This window comes from Eleutherodactylus coqui, chromosome 12 (genome assembly GCF_035609145.1).
Source record: "Eleutherodactylus coqui strain aEleCoq1 chromosome 12, aEleCoq1.hap1, whole genome shotgun sequence".
Classification (NCBI taxonomy): domain Eukaryota; kingdom Metazoa; phylum Chordata; class Amphibia; order Anura; family Eleutherodactylidae; genus Eleutherodactylus; species Eleutherodactylus coqui.
Window position 1 is genome coordinate 109,575,799 of NC_089848.1, and position 11,440 is coordinate 109,587,238.

Genomic DNA, 11,440 nt, shown 5'->3' on the forward strand with positions numbered 1-11,440 from the left:
CACCTCTGCCCTGTGTCGGTCACTGCACTGGCTGCCCGTTAAATACAGAATTCAAGTTAAACTCACTACCTTCATCCACAAAGCCCTTCACAGCGCAGCGCCCCCCTATATGGCCTCCCTCATCTGAATCCATCACCCAGCCCGGGCTCTCCGCTCTGCTAACGAAACCAGACTGAGCGCCCCTTTAATTCGAACTTCTCATTCCCGCCTCCATGACTTCTCCAGAGCAGCACCAGTCCTCTGGAACGCACTACCAAAGGATACGCGGGCAATCCAGGACTCGCAGAACTTCAGGCGTGCTCTAAAATCGTACCTCTTCAGGGAGGCATACCGCATTCCCTAAAAAAACCTCTCTGTACACCTCCTGATAACATGCTCCCTGACCTACTGACTGCAATCCCTGCTAGCCGTCATAAACAGCTCCTGCAGTCATACTGTTTCTGCCGTCACACGGCTAAATGTCTGAGCATTGTCTATGTGTATATCACCCCTCACTCTCCACCCTGCCATACCGTGCACATCTCCAGCCCCTTTACCTTCTGTATCCCCCCATTACTTGTAGTATGTAAGCTCGTTGGAGCAGGATCCTCACCCCTACTATTTCCATCAACTGATTACTATGTAACCGTGGTTCTGTAATGTTTGTACTTTTGTCTTTCTGTATTGGTCGTAACACGGTCCCACAATGATAGCGCCAGCCCTGGACTGCGGAACAACATCATGTATGTATCGTGGCAGAAGGGGTAGAGTCACGGGAAGCGGATTTCTAATTCTCACACGCTGCTCTTTAACTCTTCATTCAGGTTTTACTCTCCATCTCTTACAGGGACCACAACACAAAACTGAAATCCATGTTCCGGGGCCCCCAGGAGCCGCTGCGCCGTATGATCGTGTAGCCCATCCATGCCTTCCTGTACATGCATGCTATTGTTATCTGATATAGGACACCAGTAGTGGGACGGAGCGCTGGATCGGCTTTTTCACTCCACTGTATAGATATCAGACAAGAAGGCAGCTTGTTGCATTAATGGTCTTACAGGCTGCTGTTCCTAATCTTTCCCTGCAACTCATTCTTATAATGGTATTGAATGTTGCACATTGGGAGTTCGCCCAGCGCCATCGTCTTAATACCGTTACCATCTCTGCTGCTGTCAGAATAGTTTTCATCTTGGCTCGAGCTTCGGATTGTCATCATGCTGCTGACTACATGAGTAACAAAAACAGCTTCTCTTTTTTTTAGACCGTTTCCTGAATCTCCCCCTATTTGTTGCACGGTATCAGGATTAGTTACATAGTTGTAAGGTGCTACCTTAAAAGAGTAAATGGTTGCCATGGTGATGAACTGTGAGTTGTGCAAAAAATTGCACCAAAAATACTGCATGCTCCAAAATATGCACCAAATTTCTGTATTATTAAACTGAACACGATCCATGGAAACCTTCCAGAGGGATGATGTTAGGACTGCGTCACAGGGGCAGGAAGAGGAGTGGGGACTGATAGTGAGCTGGAAGTCTGTTAGAGAGCGAGAGACACCATGCCAGAATCTACAGGAGGGCTACTGCCAGAAAGGGAAAGTTTGTCACAGCAGGACAGCTTGGAGAATGCAGCGGACGCTGAATAGAGGACCGGGAGGCTGCCTTTTACTTAGAACATGGAGAAGAGACAACAGCGGAACACATGCACAACAATAAGGTTTATTGGGGAATGTGCTCCTGAGCCTGGATTACCCTGGGTCAGTCGAAGTGAGTCTTCACACACAACATACTGTAAGTGAGGCCAGCCTCAAATTGGCTGTAGATGTGCACACCGCTAGAGACCAGGCAATAGCCATCAGGCCTACTGCAGATAAAGACGGAGACATTAGGGCATGATCGGACGGTTAGTACAATTTTCCGTAGCTGGACATTCAATAGTGGACTGAGCTATTACAGCAATAAGAGTCAAGCCTGGAACCTCAGGGATTGTCTTGTTGGAGTCTGATTAAATCGCATTCCTGATTTAATGCATCACAAGACATAAAGTGTTAATGCGTAACCTATGAATTGTGCATTAGTGTCAGGCAGACACACATCGATTTAGCTGTGGGCTATCTTAGGGGGCGGCACCTGGGGAACCCCGGTTTTTACGATTAACCTCTCCAATTGGGGCCCAGGCTTTGCTGCGAGGTCCCCAAGCTGTTACACGGGTAGTCCCAATTATGTGGCTGCTGCACTGGACTGAAATGTGTAGTTTGTAGGTCTGAACAGGAGCGTAGTGGGAAAACAAACTGAAGTCAGGGCTACCAGCACAGGTGAATAAATGAAGGTCAGGGAGCAGAGTCCAGTTCGGGAGCACAGAAGTCACAATGGTCAAAACCAGGGGTACACAGAACTTGGGCTTTATCACAGTGGCTAATGAGACCAATCACTTAAGTACCCACCCTAGGGAGTGCAGGAATGGGATTAGAGGGGGAATGGTTTAGGACTAGAGATGAGCGAACACGTTCAGCTCCGCCCCTTTTTCGCCCGAACACCGAACTTTGCGAACACTTCAGTGTTCGGGCGAAAAAGTTCGGGGGCCGCCGTGGCAGCGCGGGGGGGTGCGGCGGGGAGTGGGGGGGAGAGGGAGAGAGAGAGGGCTCCCCCCTGTTCCCCGCTACTGCCGCCCGCGCCGCCGCGCATCTCCCCGCCCCCCGGCGGCACCCGGACACTTACGCGCGAACACTGCAGTGTTCGGCAAAGCCGGTGTCCGGGTGCGGATGTGTCCGTAACGGACACGTTCGCTCATCCCTATTTAGGACCCATTAAGAGAGAGGGGGTGGGAGTGCATGTAAGCCTACGGGAAAATACCGGGAAGTGAGGGAAGGAAGGAGCAGAAGCGCGCCGCTCACCCCTTGCAGTAACAGGAGCAGGTCGGCAGCGACGGAAGCGTGGTGTGACAGTTACATCACAAAAGGTGTATTTCTATTCCACAGGACTGATCCTTGAACTGTACGTATTACTGATACTATTTACATCTTATAGTGCCTGAGGGCTCCTTCGCACTGGTGATCCCCCCCGCTCCCCCCACAACTTAGTTATGTTATTTTTCATTAAAAGAGTTGCTTGCCGTGGACAATTAATTCCCTTTTGTCAGAGGAGATCCCCAGCGACCGTGTGCCCCGCTGCTGGGAGAGAAACAATCATCTGTGATCTGCAGGATGGTCAGGCAGCAAGTGTTCGATCCCTCTGCAGCGCCATCACAGGGGAAATGGAGGATTACACCATTAACATTCAAATCAATGGGCTGCCCATGCTATAGCAGAGGTGCTGCGTCCTCCAGAGCGGCAGATACTATTCGTAGCCGCTCTGCCTAATTGATGTGGGTGCTGGTCAAGGGAATCCAGCCCGGTTTACCCCAGAATGTCCTCATGATTTTGAAAATTGATTTTTCTAACCAGGCAAACACTTTTTTGCGAAGTTTCACTGTAAGCCACAAGAAAACCAGCTTGAAAGAATTTGTTTTGTCTGAAGGAGCCATGCATCCAAAAGACAAGTTGCAAAACAGTGGTAAAACACAGGTGGTTCTACAATAAGACCGCGCCATTCAGTACATATGAAAACACCCCAAGAAGATATCCTAAAGGAACACTCCGTGCCCATCTGTCTTATTCCTAGTACAGGCCCTTAAAAGATGCAGCTGGACACGATAAGAACGGAATCCCGGTTCTTTAACACAATGTATCAGTTTTGCTTTGTTCCTTTATGGTGTTGTATCTTCGCATGAGGCGTAAAGACATCAGATACCAGTTGTGGATTGCAGTTCTTCACTGAAGTTCCTCAACCAAGTCTGGTACAATGTTAGTCAATGAGGTTCAACAAACTCCATTTACTCACAGTGCAAAAAATCTGCTGGTGGTTAAAGTCCTGCTGCGGCTTTTCAAATCTCCATCATTTTGTGTCCATCGTGGAAATACTGGAGAATTTCACAGCGGATACCATTCATATCAATGCAATGAGTGAATGTCATAGGTCTGCGTCCTCCACACTTTACAACAAAATCATGTACCGATTTCATTGTGGATCTTGATGCCTAAATTTAGGCTGGATTCACACTGATGTATGCGTTTCTACTTGCGCCCGCCGGCGCCATAAAAACGCGTGAATGGGCGCACAAATCTAACATTTGTGCACCCGTTCAGATGACACAGGTCCGGTGTATACGCTGAGGCCGCAATGCCGTTGGGCGTGGGAAGACAATTTAGTTCTGCTAAGCTGTCTACCCCTTCGGCTGTTTGCAATGGGAGGGGGCAGGACGAGGGCGAAGCTAAGCTCCCGCCCCCTCCCCGCAGCCAACAATGGGAGAAGCGGAGCTAAGCTTCGCCCCTCCCATTGCAAACAGCCGGAGGGGAGGAGAGAGGAGGAAAGAAGGAGGAGGGAGTTAGCGGTTACGCTTCTAAACTCCCTCCCACCACCCCTCTCCAGCCGTTGTCATAGGCTCCCATAGGAGTCTATGCAGCGGTCGACGTATTCCAGGCAGAAAGATAGTTCCATGAGTATCTTTTATGCCTGGCACTATATTGGCCAGCCGGGCACTTTTACGCCGCGGGAACACGCCTGTGTGATCTGATGCATCTGAATCCAATGCATCAGATGGAAGCGTATATTGGTCGGCCATGAAAATGGCGGTCGATATACGCTTGTGTAAATAAACCCTTAGTGTGTGTACACGGTATAAATCTTACTCTATGTGTGAAAGTTGCGTAAACATCAATGTATAAATTGGGGATTATTCACATTGCATTCGTGTAGCGATTTTTGCTGCAATTTTTGGAAAATAGCAGCAATCAACGACATGACTGGGATGAGCGAATGTACCCTTACCCAGCCAATGAAGAAAGATGGGATGCAGGGAAATAACTGGGAGGGGGATTTTCCCCTGCAGTATACTGTCTTCAGTTTGTTCCTGGAGAGACTCCAATAGCTACATTATATTAAAGTATTGTTATTAAAGTGATTCCTTACAGCAGCTCTAAACAGGAGCCTAATCAGGCTGTCTGCATACTAATCAGCTCAGCTGCTGCGGGTTCTTCTTCTTCAGCACTTATATCTATTGGGATGTATCGAAAGATTTGTATCCAGTCAAATACCCTTAAAGCCTAAACAATAGAGGAGCCTGCAGGAAGTGTAATGGGACGGATCCATTCATCTCTGTTGGACTGAAATGCAGCAGTTAGCATCTTATTGTACAAACTATTGGATCTCGTATGTCTTGAGGTTTCCAAAGTGTTTGATACTGTGCCACATTAAAAGTTGGTATATTAGATGAGAATGCTCGGTCTGGGTGAGAATTTGTGTAAAGGGGTAAATAACCAGTCAGTGATAGAAAGCAGAGGGGGGTTATAAATGGTACATACTCTGATTGGGTCACTGTTACTACAGGGGAACCACAGGGGGCAGTATTGGAGTTGTTCACCATTACCAGTGGAATACCACAAGATGCAGTATTGGAGGGGTTATTAGTGGGGTACCACAGGGGGCAGTAATCGAGGGGTCACCTTAACAAATGGGGTCTTACATGTGGCAGTATTGGAGGGGGTCACCATTACTAGTGGGAAACCACAGGCGGCATTAATGAAGAGGCCACCTTCACAAATGGGGTCTTATAAGTGTCAGTATTAGAGGGGTTACCGTTACCAGTGGGGTACCACAAGAGGCAATATTGGGTCCTATTCTTTTTCATATATTTATTAACATCTTCATAGAGGGATTTTACAGATGATAAAAGTTATGGAAAGTAATTACCACAAGAGATGACAGAATATGTTACATATACATCTACATACGGGGGCAGAAAAATGATACATGAGGTTTAAGGCCTCCTTCCCACGAGCGTGACGGGCTCCGCAGCGTAATATTCCGCTGTGAAGCCCGTCACGGCGCCCCCCAGAGCCCCTATACTTACCTGCGGGAGATAGCGTGAAATCGCTTCCCCGCCCACCACCGCCGCGTCACCGCTCGTCACCGCTCGTCACCGCCCACCGCTCTCGCGTCACCAGCCGTGTCACGTGACGCGGCCGGACCGCGTCATTTGGCGTCATATGACGCTCGGCGGTGGGCGGGAAAGCGTTTTTTCACGCTATCTCCCGCTGGTTACAGCGGGAGATAGCGTGAATGGACGGCTTCCATTGACTGCAATGGAAGCCGTCAGTGCGTACAGCCCGTCCTCACCCGCAGAAAATAGAGCATGCTGCGGGTGAGGACGGGAGAAATCGCGGTGCGTAATTCCGCGGTGGAATTACGCATCGTGAGCATGGAGCTATTAGGTTCAATAGAACCTAATAGCTGCGTGCAACGCAGCGGATTTTCGCCGCGAATTACGCGGCGGAAATCCGTTCGTGGGAAGGAGGCCTAACACTGATTAATGTAAAATTGTGCACATGGGCAGGGAAACACATGTCACCATTACATACTAAATGAGAAACCACTGGGGAACACTGACATGGGAAAGGACATCAGAGGGCAATACAGAGATCTCTCCTATCATCTATTATACCCAAGACTGTAACAAGGGGGCGCTCTAATAACTATGTATAGATATATCAGGGGTTAGTAAAGGGATCTCTCCCATCATCTATTATACCCAGGTCTGTAACAAGGGGGTGCTCTAATAACTATGTATAGATATATCAGGGGTCAGTACAGAGATCTATCCCATCCTCTATTATACCCAGGACTGTAACAAGGGGGCGCTCTAATAACTATGTATAATATATCAGGGGTCAGTACAGAGATCTCTGCCATCATTTAATATACCCAGGACTGTAACAAGGGGGTGCTCTAATAACTATGTATAGATATATCAGGGATCAGTACAGAGATCTCTGCCATCATTTAATATACCCAGGACTGTAACAAGGGGGCGCTGTAATACCTATGTATAGATATATCAGGGTCAGTACAGAGATCTCTCCCATCATCTATTATACCCAGGACTGTAACAAGGGGGTGCCCTAATAACTATGTATAATATATAAGGGGTCAGTACAGAGATCTCTCCCATCATCTATTATACCCAGGACTGTAACAAGGAGGCCCTCTAATAACTATGTATAGATATATCAGGGATCAGTACAGAGATCTCTCCCATCATCTATTATACCCAAGACTGTAACAAGGGGGTGCTCTAATAACTATGTATAGATATATCAGGGTCAGTACAGAGATCTCTCCCATCATCCATTATACCGAGGACTGTAACAAGGGGGCTCTCTAATAACTATGTATAGATATATCAGGGATCAGTACAGAGATCTCTCCCATCATCTATTATACCCAAGACTGTAACAAGGGGGTGCTCTAATAACTATGTATAGATATATCAGGGTCAGTACAGAGATCTCTCCCATCATCTATTATACCCAGGACTGTAACAAGGAGGCCCTCTAATAACTATGTATAGATATATCAGGGATCAGTACAGAGATCTCTCCCATCATCTATTATACCCAAGACTGTAACAAGGGGGTGCTCTAATAACTATGTATAGATATATCAGGGTCAGTACAGAGATCTCTCCCATCATCCATTATACCGAGGACTGTAACAAGGGGGCGCTCTAATAACTATGTATAATATATCAGGGGTCAGTACAGAGATCTAACCCATCCTCTATTATACCCAGGACTGTAACAAGGGGGCGCTCTAATAACTATGTATAGATATATCAGGGATCAGTACAGAGATCTCTGCCATCATTTAATATACCCAGGACTGTAACAAGGGGGCGCTCTAATAACTATGTATAGATATATCAAGGGTCAGTACAGAGATCTCTTCCATCATCTATTATACCCAAGACTGTAACAAGGGGGCGCTCTCTATGTCTAAGGCGGTATTCCCCAACTCCAGTCCTCATCGGACCGCCAACAGGTCATGTTTTCAGGATTTCCTCAGTATCGCACAGGTGATGTAATTATCATCAGTCCTCAGACATTGCCACTGGTGGTCTTACCATAGGATATCCTGAAAACATGACCTATTTTCCTGCACAAATACACTGTTCTTTTTTTTTCGTGAACGCAATGTGCGCGCAAAATTTGCACATGGGGATGAACCCATGGAAAACAATAGCTTCAATTCGCAGCACATTGCACGCACTAATACTGGGCGCACAAAACACCGCAGAAATACGCACAGATCTGCCCGTGTGACAGCGGCCCTATTGTATTTGTTCTATTGGCAGGACTCAGAGTGAAACTTTTCTTCGGATTCTCTCCTTGCAGCCGACGCACGAGGAGGAGGAGACGGCTGAAGCCAAAACACAAGGCAGAGCGAACAGAAAGCAGCTTTTCATGTTTCATGTTGGAACACGTTGCTGAGCGGAGCGCAGCGGAGTAATGAAGTTAAGCTTGTAGGAAAGTTCAGGCTGAGCAGCGATAATTACAGGAGCCAGGAGCGCCACTAGGAAGGAGCAAAAACTCAAGCGAAGTCATGGCTGGAAAACGTTTATTGTCCGATTATATCATATGATGCATGCATATATTCCAGATGGACGACACGTGTTGTATGTAGGGAGGTCATATCACAGACAGAAGGAAGGCTATGGAAAAAAAAACACACATTTTACCGCGATTTTGAGCAGCCTCCTGAGCACAATGGATGGCGTTTTTTGACGCACCCCATCAGTGTGATGGGTGATAAGATGCGTTAAAAAGCACTCAAACGCATGAAAATAGAGCAGATAGCGCTTGATTGCAGGTCTGCGAAGCCCCATTGAAATCAATGGGAGTGTTGTACCGCGTTTAGCACGGCATTTGAACCGCCGCACTAATCGCGGATAAAGCGGGCTGCGTGAGCGCCTTATATTAGGAGAGTCCATGATGACTGCCGGCTAGAGCTCAGTGACAGGATTCTGCTATGATGGCGCGGAGCAGCTAGATGAACACACAATTATGTAGCTTCGCTACTTTCTGACTTGGGGAATCCGTCCTTCCGCTTGCAGTTTGTTTGGATTTCCTTGTATCTTTCTGCATTTATTTCAGGCGCATTAATATGGAAACGTGATGTGAAGGTGATCTATAATGTGGGTGTTACTACAGGAGAGACGACCGCTCGGTGAGCCGCTGCCAAATCCTTAACGGCTCCGAAAAATCTATATAAAGATCAATAGCAAGCGACTGCAGAAGGATCTGCTTACAGTACAAGCGCCTACAGGTGTAGTACAAGGACAACAACATCAGATGGGAAGAGCTGTACACATTGTAGACCTGCTGCCGGGGTCGGAGCTCGGTTACAAATACTCCTGACGCAGCGGAATCCATCGCCCAGCAGGACAAAGGGAGGAGATCATGTACAGAGCACTGCAGACCTTGTCCTACATACTAGAGGAGATGTCACCGTACACGGGTAATACACGGGGATGTCATCGTACAGGGATAATACATACATTGATGTCATAGTACAGGGATAATACACAGTGATGTCACAGTACAGAGATAATACATACAGTGATGTCACAGTACAGGGATAATACACACAGTGATGTCACAGTACAGGGATAATACATACAGTGATGTCATAGTACAGGGATAATACACAGTGATGTCACAGTACAGAGATAATACATACAGTGATGTCACAGTACAGGGATAATACACACAGCGAGGTCACACTACAGAGATAATACACACAGTGATGTCACAGTACAGGGATAATGCACACAGTGATGTCACACTACAGAGATAATACACCCAGTGATGTCACAGTACAGGGAAAATACACACAGAGATGTCACAGTACAAGGATAATACACACAGTGATGTCACAGTACAGAGATAATACACAGTGATGCCACAGTACAGAGATAATGCACACAGTGATGTCACAGTACAGGGATAATATCCCTGTACTGTGACATCACTGGGTGTATTATCCCTGTACTGTGACATCACTATGTATTATCTCTGTACTGTGACATCACTATGTGTATTATCCCTATACTGTGACATCTCTGTGTGCATTATCCTTGTAATGTGACATTACTGTGTGTATTATCTCTGTAGTGTGACATCACTATGTATTATCCCTGTACTGTGACATCACTGGGTGTAATACATAGTGATGTCACACTACAGAGATAATACACACAGTAATGTCACATTACAAGGATAATGCACACAGAGATGTCACAGTATAGGGATAATACACATAGTGATGTCACAGTATAGAGATAATACATAGTGATGTCACAGTACAGGGGTAATACAGAGTGATGTCACAGTACAGAGAGAATACACACAGTGATGTCGCAGTACAGGGATAATACACACAGTAATGTCACAGTGCAGGGATAATACACATAGTAATGTCACAGTACAAGGATAATACACATAGTAATGTCACATTACAAGGATAATGCACACAGAGATGTCACAGTACAGGGATAATACACATAGTGATGTCACAGCACAGAGATAATACATAGTGATGTCACAGTACACGGGTAATACACAGTGATGTCACCTTACAGAGATAATACACACAGAGATGTCACAGTGCAGGGATAATACATACAGTGATGTCATAGTACAGGGATAATATACACAGTGATGTCACAGTACAGGGATAATACACAGTCATGTCACAGTACAGAGATAATACATACAGTGATGTCACAGTACAGGGATAATACACACAGTGATGTCACAGTACAGTGATAATACACACAGTGAGGTCACACTACAGAGATAATACACACAGTGATGTCACAGTACAGGGCTAATACACGCATTGATGTCACAGTACAGGGATAATACATACAATTATGTCATAGTACAGAGATAATACACAGTGATGTCACAGTACAGGGATAATATACACAGTGATGTCATAGTACAGGGATAATACACAGTGATGTCACAGTACAGAGATAATACATACAGTGATGTCACAGTACAGGGATAATACACAGTGAGGTCACACTACAGGGATAATACACACAGTGATGTCATAGGACAGAGATAATACACACAGTGATGTCACAGGACAGAGATAATACACACAGTGATGTCACACTACAGCAATAATATACACAGTGAAGTCACTGTACAGAGATAATACACACAGTGATGTCATGATACAGAGATAATATGCACAGTGATGTCACAGTACAGGGATCATATACACAGTGATGTCACAGGGATGATCTACGCAGTAATATTACAGCGGGTCTTTGATTCTACCAAAATTAGATTTGTGAGTATTTTAAAATGTGAAATATGTTCATGCTGATGTCCAGTAAGAGTTATACATGATAAGCACTGGGGGACCGATAATGACAGCGGCACGGGACCCCCATTCATGAGATCATAGTGGACCTTTGCAGTGAGACCCCACCGATCAGCAGGTTATTCCCTATCCTGTGGAGAAGGAATAACTTCTAATCGCGCACAACCCCTTAAGGCCGGCTTCGCGCGGCGGAC